This window comes from Lepidothrix coronata, unplaced genomic scaffold, assembly GCF_001604755.1.
Source record: "Lepidothrix coronata isolate B3197 unplaced genomic scaffold, Lepidothrix_coronata-1.0 Scaffold62, whole genome shotgun sequence".
Lineage (NCBI taxonomy): Eukaryota > Metazoa > Chordata > Aves > Passeriformes > Pipridae > Lepidothrix > Lepidothrix coronata.
In genome coordinates this window covers 5,119,711-5,140,933 of record NW_016690242.1, presented here as the reverse complement: position 1 = coordinate 5,140,933, position 21,223 = coordinate 5,119,711, and positions in this window count along the sequence as shown.

The window sequence follows — 21,223 nt, the reverse complement described above, 5'->3', positions numbered from 1 at the left end:
AAGGCCATATTTAAAAGTTGGTGCCCATATTTCTGGCTGGCCTCCTTTAAGTACTGAAAAGCTGCTGTAGAACCCCCCTGGAGCCTCCTCTTCTCCAGCCTGAACAACCCCAGCTCAGCCTGTTCTCATAGGAGAGGTGTTCCAGCCCTCTGATCATCTTCGTGGTCTTCCTCTAGACTCAGTCCAACAGACTTTCCTGTGCTGGGGACCCCAGAGCTGGATGCAGCACTCCAGGTGGGGTCTCACAAGAGCAGAGTAGATGGACAGAACCATCTCCTTCAACTTGCTTCTTTTGGTGCGGCCCAGGATACAATTGACTTTCTGGGCCGCAAATGCACATTGCTGGCTCAAATCCAGCCTCTCATCTACAAGCACCCCAAAGTTCTTCTCCACAGGGCTGTTCTAAATCCCCCAGTCCCCCAGCCTCTATTGATACTGGGAGTTCCCCAACCCAGATGCAGAAGCTTGCACTTGGCCTAATTGAGCCTCATAAGATTCCCATGGAAACACATCTCGAGTTTTGTCCAGGTCCCTCTGGCTAACATCATGAATGACTTGGTGATGTAGAAATTCAGACAACTCATTTGAAACCTAAGAAATCTTGACATCATCGTTTACGAAAATTTCAGTCTGTTGTTTAATTTGAAAACCTTTTAAGTTCTCAGTGTTGCCAATAGCTTCTGTTCACAGAATAGTCATGCATGCTAGTTTCCCTGGTACTTCTACTGCTTTACTGGACTTTATCAGTCAAAGAGCCCACTATGATTCGGCATCATTATTGGAAGGATTAAGCACTCTTGGTTCAGCAAGGTGCAGTTAACTAGAAACAGGTGTCTTTCATCTGCTTATGTAGCTTCCAAAATCCATTAACTCCCCACAACTTCCAGGTGCCTTACATGTTTATCTGGCCTGGCTCCTTCACAGTTCTCCAATGTCACAGGCCACCTCCTGAAGAAGAAGAGCACAGGCAGTGATAAACAGCTGAGGCTGCTTCTAAGCTCCTGATACTTCATCTTTTGCCTTCTGGTTTAAATTTTGGTAAAAGGATGTTTGCCTTATGTTTCCTAAGCAATTACATGATAAATGTCAGGTATAAAGCCTCCCCCTTTTTTAGGTCCAGATACACAACCAGGCGAATTTAGAAGCATGTTGGTTTCTTTGGAATCATAAAATTCTCTAAAATGGTGGAAAATAAGACTTGGACTAGGGAAGTTAAATCAGTCAAGCAGTTTCCTTTCTGATCTAACTGTCTGAGTGGAGGCTGGAAATTCCTAGGTATAATTTTGTTATATCCCTAAGGATTACTAATATGACTTCACATAGGACTTTGTACTGGTTAACAATAAGAGTGGGACAATGCATATCACGCCAACACTTGATAAATGACATTATTGTCTCTGCAGCAGAAGAGATGTCTTTCAAGACAAAGAAATGTGAGAACTAATTTGAAGACTATGAAGGCAATTAGGAGAAATGAGTTCTGTCATTCACTGCTACGTAAAGTGTCTCATCCACTGGGTTCAGCTTTTACAATAGAATTGTTACACTAAAATACTGGACTTAAACACCAGAAAAAAATCACATCTGAAAAGAGAAAGCAAGTGTTGTATTATGTAGGTTTGCTTAGACCAGATATGTCACCTCACTCTTCTGCCATGTATTTTAAGGTGTATCTTACTCTGTCATTTTTATTTCACCAAGTGCAAGCTTCTCTTTTGTTCTTTAAAGTGAAAGACAGGTTAGTTAATCTTCTTTGAAGTGCATTGGGGGAAAGTCAAAGTGTACTCTTTTCCACATATCTTGATACTACATTACTGCCAGTCTGCCTTATTCCTTTGGGAAATCCTACTGTTCAGGAGATCGGCCCCCTGAATGCAAGCTAGTGTCAAATATTAACAGTGAATTAAAACTGCAGGTAAAAATGGTGATAGTGGCATATTCCTGTCACTAGGCTTGACAGGAAATTTATTTTGCTGTAGCTGAAAAGTAATTAACCTCCACTGTGAGAAATTCTATTACTAGTAGCTATTCTGCCATGCAAAGTACACTACATGGAAATGTTACAGGCCATCAAGCAGAAAAGGCAGATTTGTCTGCATTTCAAAATTAAAGCTGCCCCCACCCCCACTTTCCATTCTTATTCTCTCTCTCTTCTCACTCTATCTTCACTGAAGCTAGAAATTGAGATGCACATGTGGTAGAAAGAAAATGGAATAAGGCATAAGGATTTTCATAAAGTATTTACAGAAGTTAATTTCTGTGTGTTTGTGTGTGCATGATAGCGGTAGTGTGCTCCTTTTAACAAACTCAAGCTCTTTATGGGAGGAATTTAGCAATGATCTAGATTGGTTTTCAAATCAGAATAACTTTGTTGCAGACATGTATAGGAAAATGTCAACATATCAGCCAACACACCTCTTCTTATCTTGCTCTCCCTTACACTCTGCTGCTGCTGGTGAAAAGTACAATAATCTTCTTTTTTAAAGGGACAAAAAAACGTCTGACACTCAAAAATAGGACTGTATTCTGAGGGGGGAAGTTAAGCTTTTTCAAGTAGGTTGGATGATTGTACTTTACAAAATATGATTGCAAAGCAGAAGGAGCCTGCCAGCTTCTCTGTGAACTTTTGCCTGCCTGAGAAAACCGGCAGTTTTGGAGAGAAAAAAACTGTTATCAAGCTCTTCCCTCTGAGATCAGTGGCTGTCAAAAGTCATTAAGTATGAGAGAGAATCTACCAGTCTCTGTGTGTGTTACAGGGAAGGTTCAGATGAAAAACAAAATTGGTTTTCTTGCCTCTGAAAGAGGATTGCCTGGTTTTCTCTTCTTTCCATAGTTGTACCCTGAATTGGTTGTGATGGGTTACTGTATTTTGGGAGCCAAAAAAAGCAAATCTACAGAAAATTACAGGAGAAGAAAATTTTGAGTATTACAGACTAATGGTTTTGGCCAATTGCTTTGCAGGCAGGTTTGTGAGTGACAGCTGTTCATTAACAGCATGATGTCCTCCTCCCTCTCAGGAAGAGGTGGTGGCTACAACATTGCAGGTATAAAATGACTTCAGCTTAATGATGGACTGCAAAAAAAAATAAGTCTTTAGATCTACATTTTAAAGTGACAGTGCTCTCCAGGATTCCAGATTACTATTATTAATGAAAGAATGTTTAATACCTTTCTGGTAGGGGTTTCTGAATCATACTCCATTTAAAAGAGATTTCACTTCTCTGTTAAGAGCAAAAAAGTTTCTGGGAACAAATAATTGAAGTTTACAATGTACCACCAAGGAACCTATTCAAAGGTCTTTTATTCTCTTTTTACAAACCCTCTGTGATCAAAAATCAGAAAATACATGTGCTAAAGTGAGTAATGGACCATAATTAGTCTTTCTAATGATTTCTATATTAGTGATGACTCCCAAACCACCTCCAAGCAAAACCTGAAATTAACAGTTTACCTTAGAGATTTATAAACAAAACAAAGCAAGAAGAATTTGGAGGAATTGGCCTAAGACAACATATTACAAAAACATAAACACTGCCATTTTATGTGATAAAATTTTGAAACCTGAAGAAATTACTGTAGTGAGGAGGTTACTACCATGGGAAAATGCATGCCACGATGTGGCTATGTATATAAACAAATATCTATAAAATGCAAGTATATATTTGCTTGAATATATTTGGTGCAAGGACTCTCTCTTAAATCTTTGAACTTAAATAGTTGAAGTTTTATCTAAATTGTTTTCACTTTCAGTATTTGTGCTTATGAATCAAAATTATGCCAGGTTACCGATGCAAAAAATTTGTCAAGGATGGATTATTGTTCAGATGATTTTCTTTACATATTTTGAGGCTAGACAGGCTACTTTCTATAGATAAAGCTAGTGCATATATTTTCCCACAACACTTTAAAAAGGAGGCAGAGCATTGCTGAGATTCTGAAAACCCAGTGGGCTGCCTGTGTGTTGTCAAATGGTGTTTCCTGTGGCTCATCTTTCATATTCCTCTTATAAAGACAGTGAACTGGGACTTTGGGTAAGATCAAAAGACGGCAAGGTTCACCTCTATCCTCAGATGTAGAGCAAACACCTCAGTTGACATTCTGATGCATTATATGTTGTGGCATAGTCCTTCAATTTTCTCCATGGGTAGCAACAAGCCAGACCAAATGCAGCTCCCTTACTCATTTGGTTTTTGTCATTTAGACTTCAGTCCTGAGTCTCAGACTTTTACCTCAAGACCCCAAAAGGCCAAGTGTAGCTCTCAGGACTGGATCCAACTGACTACAAGCAGTTTAGTACAACTAGGACAGGAACAGTTTTAACAGCACCAAGAATCTTATTCACCAAGGAGTTGCCTTTGATCAGCAGTCAACTAAAAATGATTTATTACTGTTTAATCAAAATGGCAGCAGTGTGTCACTGTGGCAGTAGCTTAGACCTCAGCCACATTGAAACTTTTGCTTCAAGTCTTCCACAATGGCATCTTTTATCTAACTTTCAAGCAGTTCTGCTCTTTTTCAGTAAAATATCTTTATAGATGATTTTTGGCTACTGTTCCATAATGTAACAGACAAATTGTGAAGCATTGAGTAAAATATCACAAACCTTTCATCTGATTGGGCACTGGAAAAGGCTCCCCAGGAAAGTGGTCACAACACCAAACCTGTCAGAGTTCAAGTGTTTGGACAATGCTCTCACTGTGACTCTTGGGACTGTCCTGTGAAGGGCCAGGAGTTGGATTTGATGATCTTTGTGGATTCCTTCCATCTGAGGGTATTCTATGATTCTTGATATAAAAAACGCCCAATCAAAACCAAAACCAAACAAACAACCCCCCTCCAAAAAACCTCCCAAAAACAAAAACCCGAACAAAACAAAACCCAAACAAACAAATCAAACAAAAACCAACCAAACAAACCCCAAACAAAACCAAACCAAACCAAAACAAAAACCTAATAAAAAAACCTCCTCCAAAACCAGAGGTGAAACCTCTTCTTGGCTATGCAATTTTACCACAGAAGCAGTGTCATTCAGAATTGTTTAACTCAACCACTTTGAATTAAATATCACCAAAAATTAAATAAAAAGGGGGAAATACATGTGTATTACCACTAAGCAAGTCCCACATATATTTATTGTCTTCAGTGCAACAGAGAGAAAATAACCTGAGATTTTTGTGTATACAGAATTTATTACCAGATACTGGAATGAGAAGGTTGATAGTGGTCCCTTATGTAGTTTTATGAATGCTTTACACATACCATTTCCTGTCCATGAGGAGCTAGGATGAATGGAAAAATTATAGAATTTATCCTTACCACTTTCCCAGAGACAAAGTTTTGTTGTGATTGTTAGGAAAAATTCTATGACTGAATTTTTTTATAACTAATATTTTTTTCAACTTAAAATAGAAGGAGAAATGTGTTTGTCTTCCTAAGATATATATCAAGGAATGTCACATATTAAAGCATTACTTTCTGCACAGTTGGCTTAATCTTCTCTCTTTCTTCTGCAAACCCTTTTCTAATCCTGAGATGGAGTAGAATGAAAGAAAAGTGTTGTTCTTAGCTGGACAGAGGAGGATTGCCTAAACTGAGGAAAGATCTTAGACAGTAGAAAATGGTACCATAAATATATGTGATAAAAGTCTTCCACTGCAAGCAGCAGTCTTCCAGCAAAAGATAGTGATATGAAGTGTCCTAGAAACTGCAACAATTCATGTTCTCTGCATAAGATAAATGTAAAAACTCAAGGAATTTAGTAATCAAGTCTGATTCTCAGAAGCATCAGCACAATCCTACAAGCAGTTCCTGACCTCTACTCCACTTTTTTTTATATTTGGCTTATTTTCTCTTCGCTGACCTGGTGCACAACTCTTTGGACTCATTGATAGTTTACTCATCTACAGCACCTGGCACAAAGGATTTCTGGTATATGGGGAAAGCTGCTGAATAGTGCTTGTAGTGTCACACACTCCATGGAATCTTTCTAGATCACAGCTTATCAGTTTGACCTTTTCCCCATGATGTGATGAAAATGCTGGGAGCTTCAATTGTCCCAAGGGTTTGACAAGATCTTCATTGAGTTCTTGAGGATAGAGTAACCTATTTTGAACTTTTTTTGATTATCTACTCATACAGTAGGAAAGAAGTTACCTGAAATATCTCACATTTTAACCTATTATTCATAGCCCATTTTGAAATGCAGGAGCAGTCAGGATATCTTGTGCATCATCCTGAAACTCTATGCATTCAGTTAACAGGGGTCCAACTAAGAAGTCGCATTTTGCCAGCATGAATAAAGAAAGAGAAACAGATGTTAACGTGGAATTCTTAAGCCTGGTTTTATCTGTATGACTTACTGCCTGTGTATGCAGTTCTAGTGTGGGTCAAGAGGAACAAAACACCAGTATTTTTAAAAAGGTCAGGTTGGGTGGTGGTGTGTGATGTATTTCAGTTAATTAGTTGTATCACTTGAAAATCCTCATCCTTCTCTGTCTACCAGGTTTAAACTGATTATGACATTGAGCGAAACAAATTAACAAAAAAAAAAGTAGCACACAATAACTATAGATAGCCAATGAGATCCAGTTACTAGAATGAGTTCATGTCGTCTGAGTGGGCCAAACATGTACTGAGATGCTTAAAATTAGTGAATAGCATCACTGCAGAAGTAAGCAACCTTCCTAAAAGGCTACCAAAAAGAGTGCAATAACTAAAATGTTACTATTTATAGCTACATAGGGATACTGTCAGGAAGGTGAGCAAATCAATTTATTTCTAGTTCTCTGCCAAGAATAGCATTGATTAAAAGTGGTTTTGATTATTTTTTTCTCTTTACTTTTCCATTCTGGACACTGGGATGAGAGGTCACACATTCCCACATTCACACAAGGGAAAACTAATGGATCTTAAGTAAAAAACCTTTAATTTGCCAGTTTGCATCCAGAAAATGATGTTACTAAGAGTACTTAATATTTAGCTATTATTCTATAAGCAAGATGATGATCCCATTCCTAAAAGAAAGAAGCTTACTTCTAGAAGGAAAAAAACCAAAACAATCCACCCCAAAATATAAGTATTTTACACCAAGTGAAAATCAAATATACGGTAAAGTAGCTTCTCAAACTCTGAATTATCTGCATCAGGTTGAAGTGGAGCTACGTTAATTAAAATATGTTCCTTGTACATGAGAATCCTTGTCTTCAGAGACTCCAAATATCATAAGCATCAATTTGATTATATATATAAGAGGGTATATATACACACAACACTAGAGTACGTACACACTACACTAGAGTTAGTATAAAATCTTCAAATAGAAAAGATTCATAAGATGTACCTGTGTTTAGTCTCCCTGCTTCTTTCCCTTCTTCACAGTATTCCCTTTTTCTCTTCTTGTGGTGTCTTTCTTAATAATCTGGCGATTAATATTATAATAAGGCCTGGATTTCAAACTAATTCCTTATCTCCACTCATTCTAAAAATAAATAGGGAAAAAAATAGGTAGGCTTAAATGACAAGGTTTTTGCCCTGTTGAAACTGAAAATGTTTCACAGAAGCAGCTTGACAGAAACACCTGGTCTTCATGTCAATGTAGGTTTCTTTTTTTCTGTTTTTTAGTGTAACTCATTCCAAGGGAGATGAAATAGTGATGTCTTTTCAAGCTGGTACAGAGGTAATTGGAAGAGAATGTAATCACTATCAGGAGGGAAGAAATATAGAGGGAGCAGAAGGGAACTACCTCTGTAACAGGAGGAAAGATGTAGCTTCTTGATATTAGGATCATCCTGAAAAGTAGCCAGGCAACTGAAGTGCAAAGCATAAACAGGTTATTAGTGAAAGATCTCTCTTAGCAACGTTTTTATGCATCACCTTGAGCAAAACATTTATTTGTAATATGGGGCTAATGCATTTGATAATAGAAGAAGAACGCACATATTTCAGCAGATGTACATCGCTGTGTAAAGCAAAATGGAATATGAAGCAACTGGGACAAGAGAGACATCTGAACTCATGTGTACTGTAGTCTGAGTGTATAAACAGACCAAAGTCATGTCTTCGCTGCAGACAGCTGTATAGTATAGGGAGAACACTCGTTTAAAGCTTCCCATGCCAAGGTCTGCAGTGTCATTATATACTGAGAGACGTTTTGAAGTATTAATTCTATCTGTGGTGTCACAGATAATATTCATAGCAACTGACTGCAGTATAGAAACTCTATTTTACAGCAAAAAGTATCATGCACATCGGCTTTGTTGTGAATATTCTGGTCTCATTTATCTTCCTATGTCTTTAAATATATGATTAATTTTTATTCCTATCTCTTATTGTAGTTATAGTTGCCCTTCTATTCCCACAGTTATACATCTTAGCTGGCAACTTTAGAGGGTGTTTGACAAGGTATCAGGATGTCAGGAGTTAGCATTGATATTCCTGATGGAAATCACTAAAGCATTTCAATCTGCAGTGAAAGGACTTAAACTCTGCTCCCTGACTGGAATCTGGGATCTGGAGAACTTTCTTGCTCTAACTTCATTGAATGTTTTGGGTGGCAGTTTGTCTTCTCTACTTCAGGAGGTTATCACTGCAGGAAATAGAAAATGGAAGAGTAGTAACTGAATAGGACACTATAATTTTGTTCCTATTAAAGTAAGAATGCTGTGGTTTTGATCATGGTTTAAGGGGTGCCAAAATCCCAAATTTACCTGTGTGGAGAAATGCTTTGACAAAAGCTGAAAACAACAATTTGTAATTCATTTTTTATATGATTTTTTGATATATCTCTGATCACTGGTGAGACCATCTATTGATCCTTCAGCAAATAAGTCTTCAATATGTGTCATGACTCAGCCCTGCTGGCTGCAGGGTTTTGTTTTGATATGCACATCTTGGGTAGCACCAGGCCCCTCTAGTCCAGACTATTTATTCTGGAATCATGATGCCTCCCTCATTCTTATTACTACAGTTGGTTGTTGGACCATGTGGTGAAACACAATGAAGAATTGTTCTTTAGTGTACTGGAATCTTAGATGACTCCATGTTGTCATATATGTACTTATAGCATACAATTCCTCAGAGCCTACTAGGAGTCCCCTGGATTATAAAGATAAAAATGGAAAGGCAACTGTAATTGAAAATACAAGCAAAAAATCAAAGGTAAAAGCAAAGATATTTGAAAATTAGTAATTCTGGATTGTTCATCTAAATCCCTTTGCATTTTGTTGTTGTTGTTGTTGTTGTTGTTGTTACATAATTGTTAATGCACAAGCACAACCATAATGGTCCCTATGAACCTGAACTATTTGCAGGGATCTCTTGTTTCCATAAAGGGAACTGAGGGTAATTATAAGTGAAGAGCAAGGGGAAAAGTTAATTAAGCCAAAATCTGGAGGAACAGAAATGTGTGTTTACATAATTTTGTCTTTATAGATTTGTTTTCCAAAGACGTAAGGAGTTTGTTTGCATTAATAAAAATGTCCTGTTTCTGATTCCAGACATTCAGCTTTGATGGTCTAGTTTATTCAAAACTCAAAACTCATTAAGATGGAATTATCAATATCTGAATATGTTTTTGTCCTCTACACCTGTCAATTTTTTCTGTTTTTCACTTTCAAACTTTGACATGCTAAATCTAAGATAATATTAAATTTTTAAATAAATGTATTTTAATAAGAATATATTAGATCAACATTCTTATTAATAAAAATGAAAAAAGTGAAGGCACTGAACTACAACCAACCCATAGAAAATTTTTAAAGTTCTGCTTTTAGATAACATCCTCTAATACAAGGGTTTTTTACTGTAAATATTAACTTGTTAAGACTTAATTTATAAAAAAAATCTTGTAAAGTATGTTGCAGTGCTATGGTTTGGGTCTTTTGAAGACAGAAAAAAAATTCTATAAAAAAAATAAAGGGATAAAGAAATTAACCTGGGACCATCTACCTTCTTGCCTCCATTTTCTCTGTCATTGCCTGATATACACAGCATCTCAGCTGGTGTACTGCACTTCATAAATGTATAACTGTTCTTTCTTTTTATTCCTTTTTTTAAAAAAAACATAGTACATTGTTTTGTTTAGAATATGAGCTTGAATTCAAAGACAGTGTATGAATCACATATGACATACAATATCTGTGTATCGCACCCATTGGAAGTACAGTATTAAAAGTTGTCACAAAAGCAACATATATGCAAAATAATAAAGTGATGTACACATTGCTCCTGATGTTGGTAAGTGAAATAAAAGTTAGAACAGGCTTTTCTATTTCATAAACTTTTAGTTTAGTGATAAAATTCTTAGAACATAATCCCAGTCATATATTTAACTAAATTAGCAAGCAAGATTGGTAATTAGTTAGTATTAACATATATGATAGCAGTTATGAATAAAGAAAGTCTTGGATTTTCCTGAACTGAAGTAAATAGAAAGCTACCCAAATAAATCCAGTCATCTGAAGTCAGCTAAGGACACAAAAGCTATTTGACTAAGGCAGTTGCTGTTTGGTAATCATATGACTGTAGTTATCCAAATCTTACATATGTGATGTTAAATAAACCTCTGTCTAAACAGATGGGCTGTTGTCTGATCTGTCTTGAAAGCATCTAAACTTCTAATTAAGGGCAGTGATATTAACACAAGGAAGGTATGCTCTTTTAATTGGCAGGGTGCACATTTCCAAATAGAAAAAGAATATTACCGAGGATAATTAGATAGAGGGAACTATGAGTTTGGTAACTTCACCTGACTGAAGAGCCAGTGGAAGATTTTTTTTTTGGAAATGGATCCTGTGTTTATTATTATTAGTGTTTATTGCAATGATTGAGATTTTCGTTCCTTTGTAAATATTGCAGTAAAAACAAATAGGACACACCTTTACTGAAAGATTAAGGAAAACTGAAAGACCTCCAGTAATATTTAATCACATTATTCTTCTAATTATTTGGTTTTGAATTAAGATGGAACATCTCCAAGGTGTTGGAGCTGGAGTGTTTCTAATTTTTATTGATTGAAACAGTACAGTTTGGAAGGATTAATTCATTCCTTCAAATATAATTGAACACCACTTCTTCAAAGTACCACTGGTGTAGATGAATGAGGCAAAATTAAAGAAAGGAAGACTTGTAGGGAATGTCTTTCACACGATCTCTTAAAATACCCCTGGCTTTTAGTAATTTAGATTTTTATTAATAAATATCAGTGATTCAGTCAAAAGGTACTTCCATAATGAGGTCTTCTTGTACATAGTATCGTCAAAGAGTAGATGAGACAGTCACCATCATATCCACTTCTTCTTGCAACTTCTTTCTATGAAGATATTTTTTTCTTTGTTAAGTTTCATACTTAATTTGAAAAAATACCTCTCAGCCATGTTCATATGGCAGTACAAATGTACATTAACTTACAGAACAGGAAAAAGAAGCAAGTGAAAACAGTAGTGAAGGGCTTTTCTGGCTAGTGGCTTACAATACAGTGAAATGAAAAACATACCTAGAATTGATGATTGCCTTATATTCTAATACAGCTAAGAGCCCTTGAACAGTCAGCTGTACTAAGCCCACTGAAAACCTGAACTAAAAGTGCTGTGGTTTCATTCTTTAGATGCTGATGATGTTCAGATTCATATTTCCTTACTTACATTTTTGGATTATGCTTTTTTTATTTTCAAGAGAAAATATCTTTCTTCTGAAGCACTGTTTCTACTTAGTGTCATTGCTAGACGTTTTATGCATTGATAAAACAATCAGAAATATAGGTGCTCTGCTGAAATTCAAAGACAACATGCACATCTCTAATGATAAAAATGGAAGTGTCTAGTTGAGCTACTATAACAGACACCTTCCTTTCAACTTTTGGTGCAAAATAAATTATATTTTAATTGTATTTTCTGCTAAAATGTTCTATCACACTCCAGGTAACTTCAAGATGAATTATTATAAAATATTGTTAGACCTCTTATGTGCTCCTGTTAGGTTGTACATCATACAAAATTCTCTGACCTTTGTAATTTTTCATTTGTTTCCGTATCTAATTAAGGTTTTCAGGACACTAAGCTAGAAATAGTGTTTAAAATCAGTCATATATGTTAATTATTTGAAGACTTGGTTGAAGAAACAGAGGAAATGAACTGAACATGAAATACATAATAACAGTATATATATTGCTGTCACTGTAAGTGAATGTCTTTGTCCTAGAGGCCAAGATTAATTAAGAAAAGCAAAGAAATGTTTAAACTCAAGAAATGTTGCTAGTAAGGGGAACCTTTTCTTCTGGTGAAAAGTTTTCTGATAACGAAAATATTTAGTTTTCATCGAGACTGTGCTTCAGAACTTTTCCAGACTTTCTATTTGAAAACCAGTAGCTTGGTAACTGTTATGTTATATTATTTCTACAAGAATTTGTAGTTTGCATTTCATAGCATCTCAAAATAAGTGAGACTGGAAGGGACCTCTAGTTCAAACCTGCTGATAAGAGAAGGGTTAGCCAGAGCTGTGCCCAGTTGTGTTTTGAATATATGAAAATATAGATACTTTACCAACTCTCTTAGCAAGCTATTCCAATGGTTTGGGAAGAAACGTCCATCTTTCATTGAAAAAAGTTTCAGACATATCAATCTGTATTAAAAATAAATACTGTTATGTCAGGTTTACAAACGTACAAAAAGAGGTTCAAGGTCTTGACCTCAAGAAGGAAAATCTACATTAGAACCAAAAAGCATTCTCTACTGCATTGTTATTATCAATGTCATCCTTTGTCAAGCCTCTCTATCGTGGATGATTCCTCCAAATAAAAACCTACATCAAAAAAAATTAAATTATAACAGATATAAAAAATACAATAACATGTCAAGATTCTGTTCAAAGGCCTTCTGTACTGAAACCCTTATAAAATCAGATATAAAATGGAATAATTCCACGTTCCTCATACTACTTGGTGGACAGCAGTATTTGAAGATAGTAATTCAAAAGAGATGCAAACAAACTCAAAGTTCAAAGAAAATTCATGGTCTTAAGGGTTCTGTGTGGGCGAAATCCATATCCAACATGGTCTGTCCTTGATATAAGGAGAAAAGGAGACTTAGGGGAAACATCACTCTCTACAACTACATGAAGATAGGTTGTAACGAGATAGGGATCAGTCTCTTCTCACAAGAAACAAGTCACAGGACAAGAGGAAATGGCCTCAAGTTGTACCAGAAGAGGTTTAGATTGAATATTAAGAAAAATTTCTTCATGGAAATAGTTTTCTAGCATTGAAACAGGCTGTCAGAGATGTGATTGAGTCACCATCTCTGAAGGTATTTAAAAGACATGTAGATGTGGCACTTAAGGACATGGTTTAGGGATGGACTTATCATGTTATGTTAGTGGTTGGACTTGATTATATTAGAGGTCTTTTTCAAGACCTTGATTCTATATAAGGAATGAAACAGGCCAAAATTTGTTCATAACACTTAAAGTGAAGAAAAGGATTTAATTAATTCAGGAGGTATTTTACTACGTCCTCCAGAAACACAAATTTTGAACATTTTATACTTTGATCTTTTTTGTTAATGATTCAATAAAAGAGTAAAGGCATCTCTATCTCTTGCTTTTGAAACAAAATTGCTTTGAAATTGAAGCCAAGCATAGGAACCCTCAGCCAAAAATATACACATATTTTAAAAAGTTATGAATAACTAAAATATTGATGTTGCTTCTGTTGTTTGCTTGTTGCAGTAGGCATGATAAATCTTGACATTTTTATGCTTCTTCAATTATGTCTTGAAGCCTGTTTTAACCAGAATCATTTAGATTTATTATGTCTTATTAATTATGTTTAGTTGTTTATATCTTTCAAAGGTTTTCTTGTTATGCTGACACATCTTGAGTTGGAGAACACTTGAAAAGTAGTCTAATTTCTAGCAAAATAAGAACTGAATTTTTTTAGTTGAAACTCAATGCTATTGCATTCAGTAAATCTGCTAGGTGAAGAATTAAGAGTTTTCAAATAAGAATAAACATACTGTAAGTACTAACATGTGAAATTTATCTTGACCATGGAGAAAAAAATTATTCTCCATGACTTTTCAAAGCCAATTATCATATTTATATGGACATCATCTATTAATGTTTAAAGAAACCAAGTAACTATGTGTTTCATAAAGACTGTGAAGCCATGTGATTCAGGACGGAAGAATTTCATACTGAAGAAGAGATTCTTTAAAAATAGGGCTTTTTCATTCTCAGAGTCCATGTAGCAACTCCTTTTTGTATGAGGTATTATTTGGAATGAGAGAAAGGATGCTCTCTTTTACATGGCATGATTCAGCTGTCTCTCAAGAATGACTAAGAACTAAAATTTCTCTGAATTCTGACACGTAGTTAGAGATATTTGGAAGGTTAAGTCAGTTCTTGCATTTAATTGTAATGCTGTCTACAATCATTCAATATTCAATAAAAGTAAATTATTACAAGACCCAAGATAATTCAGGTATTTGAAGCTAACAGTTTAAATTTTAAGGTACATGTTCCTGACATTTTCAGGTGTTAGTTTGTTAAGATTTGCACTTCATTTTCAGGGGGCACAAGTAATTCTTCTCATGCTCATCAAGCATCTTGCAATGAAGTGGTAACATCCTATCTGACATGCACAGACCCTTATACCGAAGGTATAATTTTTGCTATACACTCTCTACAGTCCAAAATTGTAATTGATATAAGTAACAACACAAATAATCTCTTCAGCTGCTAGTAAATTCAACAACAAAGGCTATTTAAAGTTAATTACCACTATAAAGCAGGGCTTTCACCCAACTTTCCTTCCACTTGAAACGAAAGGGAAACACTGATTGAGGAAAGCAAGTAGTCATTTAATAAAAAGGATAAAATTATCCCACTTACTAGGATGTGACTGGCAAAGAACTCATTCAATTTCAAAGAAGCATTCAATTCCCATCCTGGTACGTATATAAAAGTGAGACCTAATCAGCTTATAAAAACTGGAGAATGCAAATGGTTGGTGCAAAGAGATGCTATTTCATATTTTTCAGTATTTGAGATATCTACGTATCGAATCTTCATATATTTTCACCTGTTTTGCCCTTTCTCCTCCTTTTTCTCATTTTTTTCCAACAATTCAAAGTTCAGGTAATTTACTTTTTGTCTTTCTAGAGACTGAAAAAGCATCACTGAAATATTCTCAGTCATAGGAACCTTTTGGAGATAGGTTTACTGATGCACCTTATTTCTCACACACAGTGGTACATAAGTGGAACATCCCTATAAAGCCCTATATAATTTTATTACTTCCATGGTACCTTTCCGTGAATGGTTTGCAAGAGCAGCCAATGAATGAGTTGCACGCTGTTCCTTTGAAGCAACAACCTGAGAGAGAAAAATTTTGGTAAATAAGTTTACCAAGTACAATGTATGGTAAATTAAGCTCACATGACTTGCCCGAGGGTTCACAAAAAAAATCAGTGGCAAAGATGGAAAAAGCATGTGAATTTCCTTAACTCTCAGCCTTGTACTATTGGCACAAATCCTCTTTCTGCACTGTAATTAGCATTAATACAATTCATGCTGCAGTTTAACTGATTATAGCACCAATCAATTAGTGTTAAGAGATGCTGCATAGTCTGCCTTCAAAACAATTTTGTTCAGAAAGACAGGGCCCTGATTCCCTTGAGTATCTGTGTGCCAAAGCAGTAAAGCAAGCCACTGAAAAGTCAGTCATTAGTTTAAGTACTTGACCTTCTCATACGAATTCTCTTACCTTGCTTTTATGCTGTCTATATTAAAAAAAAAAACAAAACAGGTTAACAGCTGGTAAATCAGTGTAGTAACGAAGGATTTGGAAAAGCTTCATCCATTTATCTCAGTTGGAAATTTTTTTTTAGTCTTATGTTGTTGTTTGTAATAATACATTTCAAACATCAGTAAAATAACAAAAACTATCTCAGATACGTGATTTTGTAAAAATAAAGAAACATGAGGTTGTTCAACTTTGTCTACTAGTTTAAGGCCCTAAATGCTTTGACTGATAAGTTGAACAAGATTGTTTTCCCCAATAAGGCATTAAAGAGTTTTCAGCAAAGAAAAAAGTTCTCCCTGTTTGCTGACAGCTGACCTTGTCTTCAATTAATGGAAAATTGATTTATTGAACAATAGAAGTTTCATTATCCCATTGTATAGCAGATGGCAGAATGTCCAAATCAGGACTCCCCAGACCTGAGAACTGTACTTGTTTTTCCTATGTGCAAGTTCTCATTTTTGCCACTGAATGTTTTTTTTCTCTTTTTTTCACCACATCTGGCAACATAGTATTGTACGTGTCTCTCATGCACATTGGAATCATCACACAGTGTATTTCACCAGTCAAATCAAATTCCTACACATTTGACCATAATTGATTGCAGTGTTTTTTCTTCTGCATACTTGCAAATGAAATGAATGTACTGTTCTGAAATCGAGTTACAGGAATTCAAATTCACGTGATATTCTGCTTCACTTGAGTCTCAAGTTCAAAGCGTAAGTATCTTGTTATTTCATAGGAAGAGATATGCTATGTAGCTTCGCTATTAAGGTGAAACCAAGTTACCTTGCAACTTTCATGTAGGTGACTGAGCCTTATGCAATTTGAAACCTTTCAAGTTGTGTTGAAGTGGAGAAGAAAGAGATAATAAAGAATCTCTTAAGCAAAAATACCAAATACAAGAGAGTTATTAAGTTTATCCAGTCCTAGATCACGTCTTCAACATGTGCTAAGTTTCCCTTGAGTTCATTAATTGCAAACACTGATATCAGAGTTAAAATCAGGATACCTGAAAGTCAACAAAAGATCATGAAAAGTCCAACGATTTTTCTCTCTCATTTACCTCTCTATCCTATTGACCCTACTGGTCAACCAAAGAGAGAGAGAAGAAATCAGTACACATAAACTGTAAGAGAGAACTGAATGGATATCTATTGTCTTTGATACTTAAGTGGTTCAGGTTGAATGAGGATGGTTTTGGCCTTTTCAGCCACCAGTGTGCTTGTAGCAAGTGTGGGTAGAGTCCTTCCCAAATCTTCATTCGCAAAGCCTAGCCATGATGATGGTTCTTGGAGACCGAAATCATCCAACCAAGATATGACTATCTATTTTTTTGTTGTTTACTTTTAAAAATTTCTGGTTTTCCCTGCAGACTTACACTCAAAAATTTTCATGTGATAAAATTGTTTGAGCTCTCTCTCTAAGGAAATGTCACCATAGTAATTTGCCAAAGGATTAATGGAAGGAATGTTTCCCACACTCAGAACCTACAGAAATTACAGGTACCTGTGTTCTTATTTTCTGTTCACATGACCTTCCACAGTAACCTCTGGATATTTGAATCTGTTAGACATTTTTGCAGGTGGGCTTGGAAGAGTGCTAATTGGTGTCCAGTATTAGCTGGAAGTGATAGAAGGAATAATTCTCCAGATTACTAATTCTGTTGTTAATGGCCCAGATGTTATTGGTAGCTGCCAGCTGAGAACACAATGGCCAAAAGCTTTTCATATATAGTATAATATATATGTATAGTCTAATGTTGATGAATAAATCATTTGACCAGAGCTAGCATTCTTGGCCTGTGTGATTTTTTACCTTGTAACCTCATTACTATGTTTTAGTGGAGAAATTATTTGAACTAGCTTTCCGTTATTCTGTGATTTTCACAAATCACCATTTTAAAGTATGTGACTCAGGATCTTAGATTAAAGGAAAAATCACTGTATGTAGATACCAGCATATCTGTTCAATTCTACTGTATTTTATGCTAAAGAAAGATTTCCAAGTTTGTCACTGTGTCTAATAAAATTACATATTTATCACCTGAAAACCATAGGAGAACTACTTATTAATTTTCAGACAGTATTCTGTGGGGCTGATATTTAAAGGTTATATAGAAGGAATTATGGCTGATATTTTGTGTCATTTCAGTTATATATTTCAAGTTTAGCATCTTCTGCAATGTTTTTGGATACACAGAACTCGTAAAAGTAATGGGGCATAAGAGTGCTTTACACTTTCTAGTTATTCAGTGGCTTACATAGCTGCACACTTACACATGGCAATGGGTTTCACAAGGGATACTTAAGACTTGTTTCAATATATTTCATTTTGGCTTTTTCACACAAATGAGTTTTGGGTTTTTTTAATAATATATTTTATCAAGAAAAAGGAATTCATGGAGAATCAGTTATAGAAAATATGACAAAATAGGAAGGCATTTTTATATTTCAGACATACTCCCTTTTAATTAACTAGTATCATTAGATACTGATGGACATGGGGTCCAGAGAAAAACAGGACTATAAACAATAAAAGAACACCCAAAAACAATAATGGAGAGGAAGAGGTACAATGTAAACCTATATATATCGGCTACTATAAAATTCTAGGCTTCATAAGCTTGAAAGAACAATGTTTCTTTCTGTACAATCTGTAGCAGAATGCAGATATTGAACTAAAGTGCAAATTATACTTAAAAATTACTTGAAAGTACTAAGGTTAAGATTATGCATCAGACTTACAGTATATATTGTACATAATAATCCCTTTTTCTTTGTACAATACAGTACACTGTAATTCATCAGATGAAGCATGGTATGGATTCTAATTTATGATTATTTAAAAATCTGAAAAAGAACAAACACTCAAACTTAGGAAGCAAACCAAAAGAAAGATAAGTGAAATTAAAAATATTGCATGATTATGCTATGATTCTCTATAGCTAGAAGAATAACAAATGAAAATACTTCATATCACCATAGAAATGCTCACATTCTTCTTGAGAATTTGTTATGGTTTAAGCTGGGTAGGAACTCAGCTCCACGTAGCCTCTCTCTCACTCCTCTCCAGGAGGATGAGGAGAGATCTGGAAAGGTTAAAATGTGAAAATTCATGTATTGAGATACAGACAGTTTAATAGGCAAAACAAAACGCATATGCACAAACAAAGCAAAGCAGGGAATTAATTCACTATTTACCGTGGGCAGTGATCCCCAGGGAATGAAGGCTCCATCATGTGCAACCATTACTTGGGAAAACAAATGCTGTAACTCCAAATATCTCCTCCTTCCCTCATCTTGCAGCTTTTATTGATGAGCATCGTATCATATTGTATGGAATATACCCTAGGTCAGCTGGGGAAAGCTGTGTCCCCTTGTGCACCCCCAGCCCACTCACTGGTGGAGTGGGTGAGAATCAGAAACGAGCTTGATTTTTTGTGAGCTCTGGTGAGCAGTTACTAAAACATATCTGTGTTACCAATACTGTTTTTATCTCAAATCCAAAACAGCTCTATATCAGCTAATATGAAGACAAAATCAGTACATATTTCTACAACTAGTAGTCTTCACCTGGTGTATTTTAATATACTTGCATTTCAATTATGCCTGCAAGTAGGCAATGTTGAATCCAGATCTATATTAACAGTACACATGAGACTGAATAAATAAAACCTTCTATGTGTAAGAGAAACAACGAGAACAAAAATCCTCCAACTTCAAGTCTGATTGCCCCATAAAAAAACACTTTGATAAAACTTTTCTGCAACACCTGGCTTAGATATATAGGAAAGAGATGTTATGTACTGTGGCTCATCTTGAGTGACTCATGTAACTCATGGACTGTCTATCTACAGTGCCTGGCCAGCTAGTTCTTTCCAAGCAGATTTTACAACTTTGCAAGAACTTTTCAGACCAGTCCTCCTTTATTTTTTTCAAGATTTGACCAAGGCTGACCAATAGTTTATACAATATATAGAAGAGGAAGCAAGAAAGGACTAGACAGAGACAAAGTTTGTCTTATGAAATGAAACTAAAAATATGTGAAAAATGTTTTGATGTTCTTATACTGCTACAAAGGTTGCCTAAAAATGGTCATTCTTCCAGTTTGAATGTTGAGTATCTCAACAGAATAATGATGCTTTGCATGGAGTTTATACCTCACTCGGTCGATCTTGAGCCATATTTACTATGGCATGATTTAACACACTAATTGTCACTTTATCTTGGTACTAAGACTGGAATGAATAACTACATATGAGAGAAACCACAAGTGAAGTCACAGTGCTCAAAACCAAGTTTTGGATTTAGGATCTTCTGTAGCTGGAACCAGCAGACTTGAAGCCTGTGAACACTCCCTGTTCGTTCCAGAACAATATTGTAACAAGCTACAACATGCTGAGTGAGCAGGAAAATCTGAATATATGGGTAACATGCTGAACAGATGTTGAAAGAGAGGGTTGCCCTGTGGCCAGTATGTTTCTGGGGAGAAAAAAAGAATATCAATTACATTTAAACAGCTGGTCTCAGCTCCTAAAATGAAGAGAGTGAAAAAAATCTGTGTTGCGGCTTTTCAACTCCTTAGCATCCTGCAGAACTCAAAGTTAGATTTGAGGTCCCTCCATGATTAAGAAATAAACCACTTCAGAATGAGAACATCATACACTGGGAGAACAGAAAGAATACCCATGAGCTACTCCAGAAGAAATGCTGAGGAAAGATTATGCTTTCGCTGCACTCCACAAAAACATTCCAAACAATTGGCTAAAAGATAAGTGAAACTCTATCTCTGCTTGTGCATCATAACTGTAGATGCTCTCTTCATGTCACATTTTCTTTAGAAAAAGAATTTCTGAAAGAGATGTTTCTGCTTTTTTTTCTCCCTTTACTCTAGTGCACATAGAATGTTCCTGGGACAGATGTTGTTTCAACTCAGGCTTTTTCTCAATCTTAGACATCTGAGTTTATGAGGTTTTGACAAAAGTCATGAAATTACAGTAGCCAATAAACTGGTATTTACTGGAGCTAATCTATTGACTGCTCAATCATTAAAAAACAGAATACCAAGTCATCTAGCCTTGCAAAATATCATTCTTATTAATCAGCTATTGAATCGCACTCAGCTCCCGAAAATATTTTGTTCAAATGAAGAAGTTTCCCTCTTTTTTCCATACCTTACTTCCTGCAAACATCATAGTAGTGAATTCCTTAAGGTTGAAAGATCGCCAACATTGCAAGTAGTAAAGAATTCTACCAAGATACTATACATTAGGCTTGCTTCTGCAAAGCCTAAAGGAAGCAACTGCTTTCTGCTTGTTCTTTCTCTAATGAAGTCTTTTTGGCTCTGAAAAGATTAGAAAAGAAGTGGAACATACTAGAAAAAGAACTTCACCCAGAACTGTTGAGATCCATTTGTAATATGATCCAA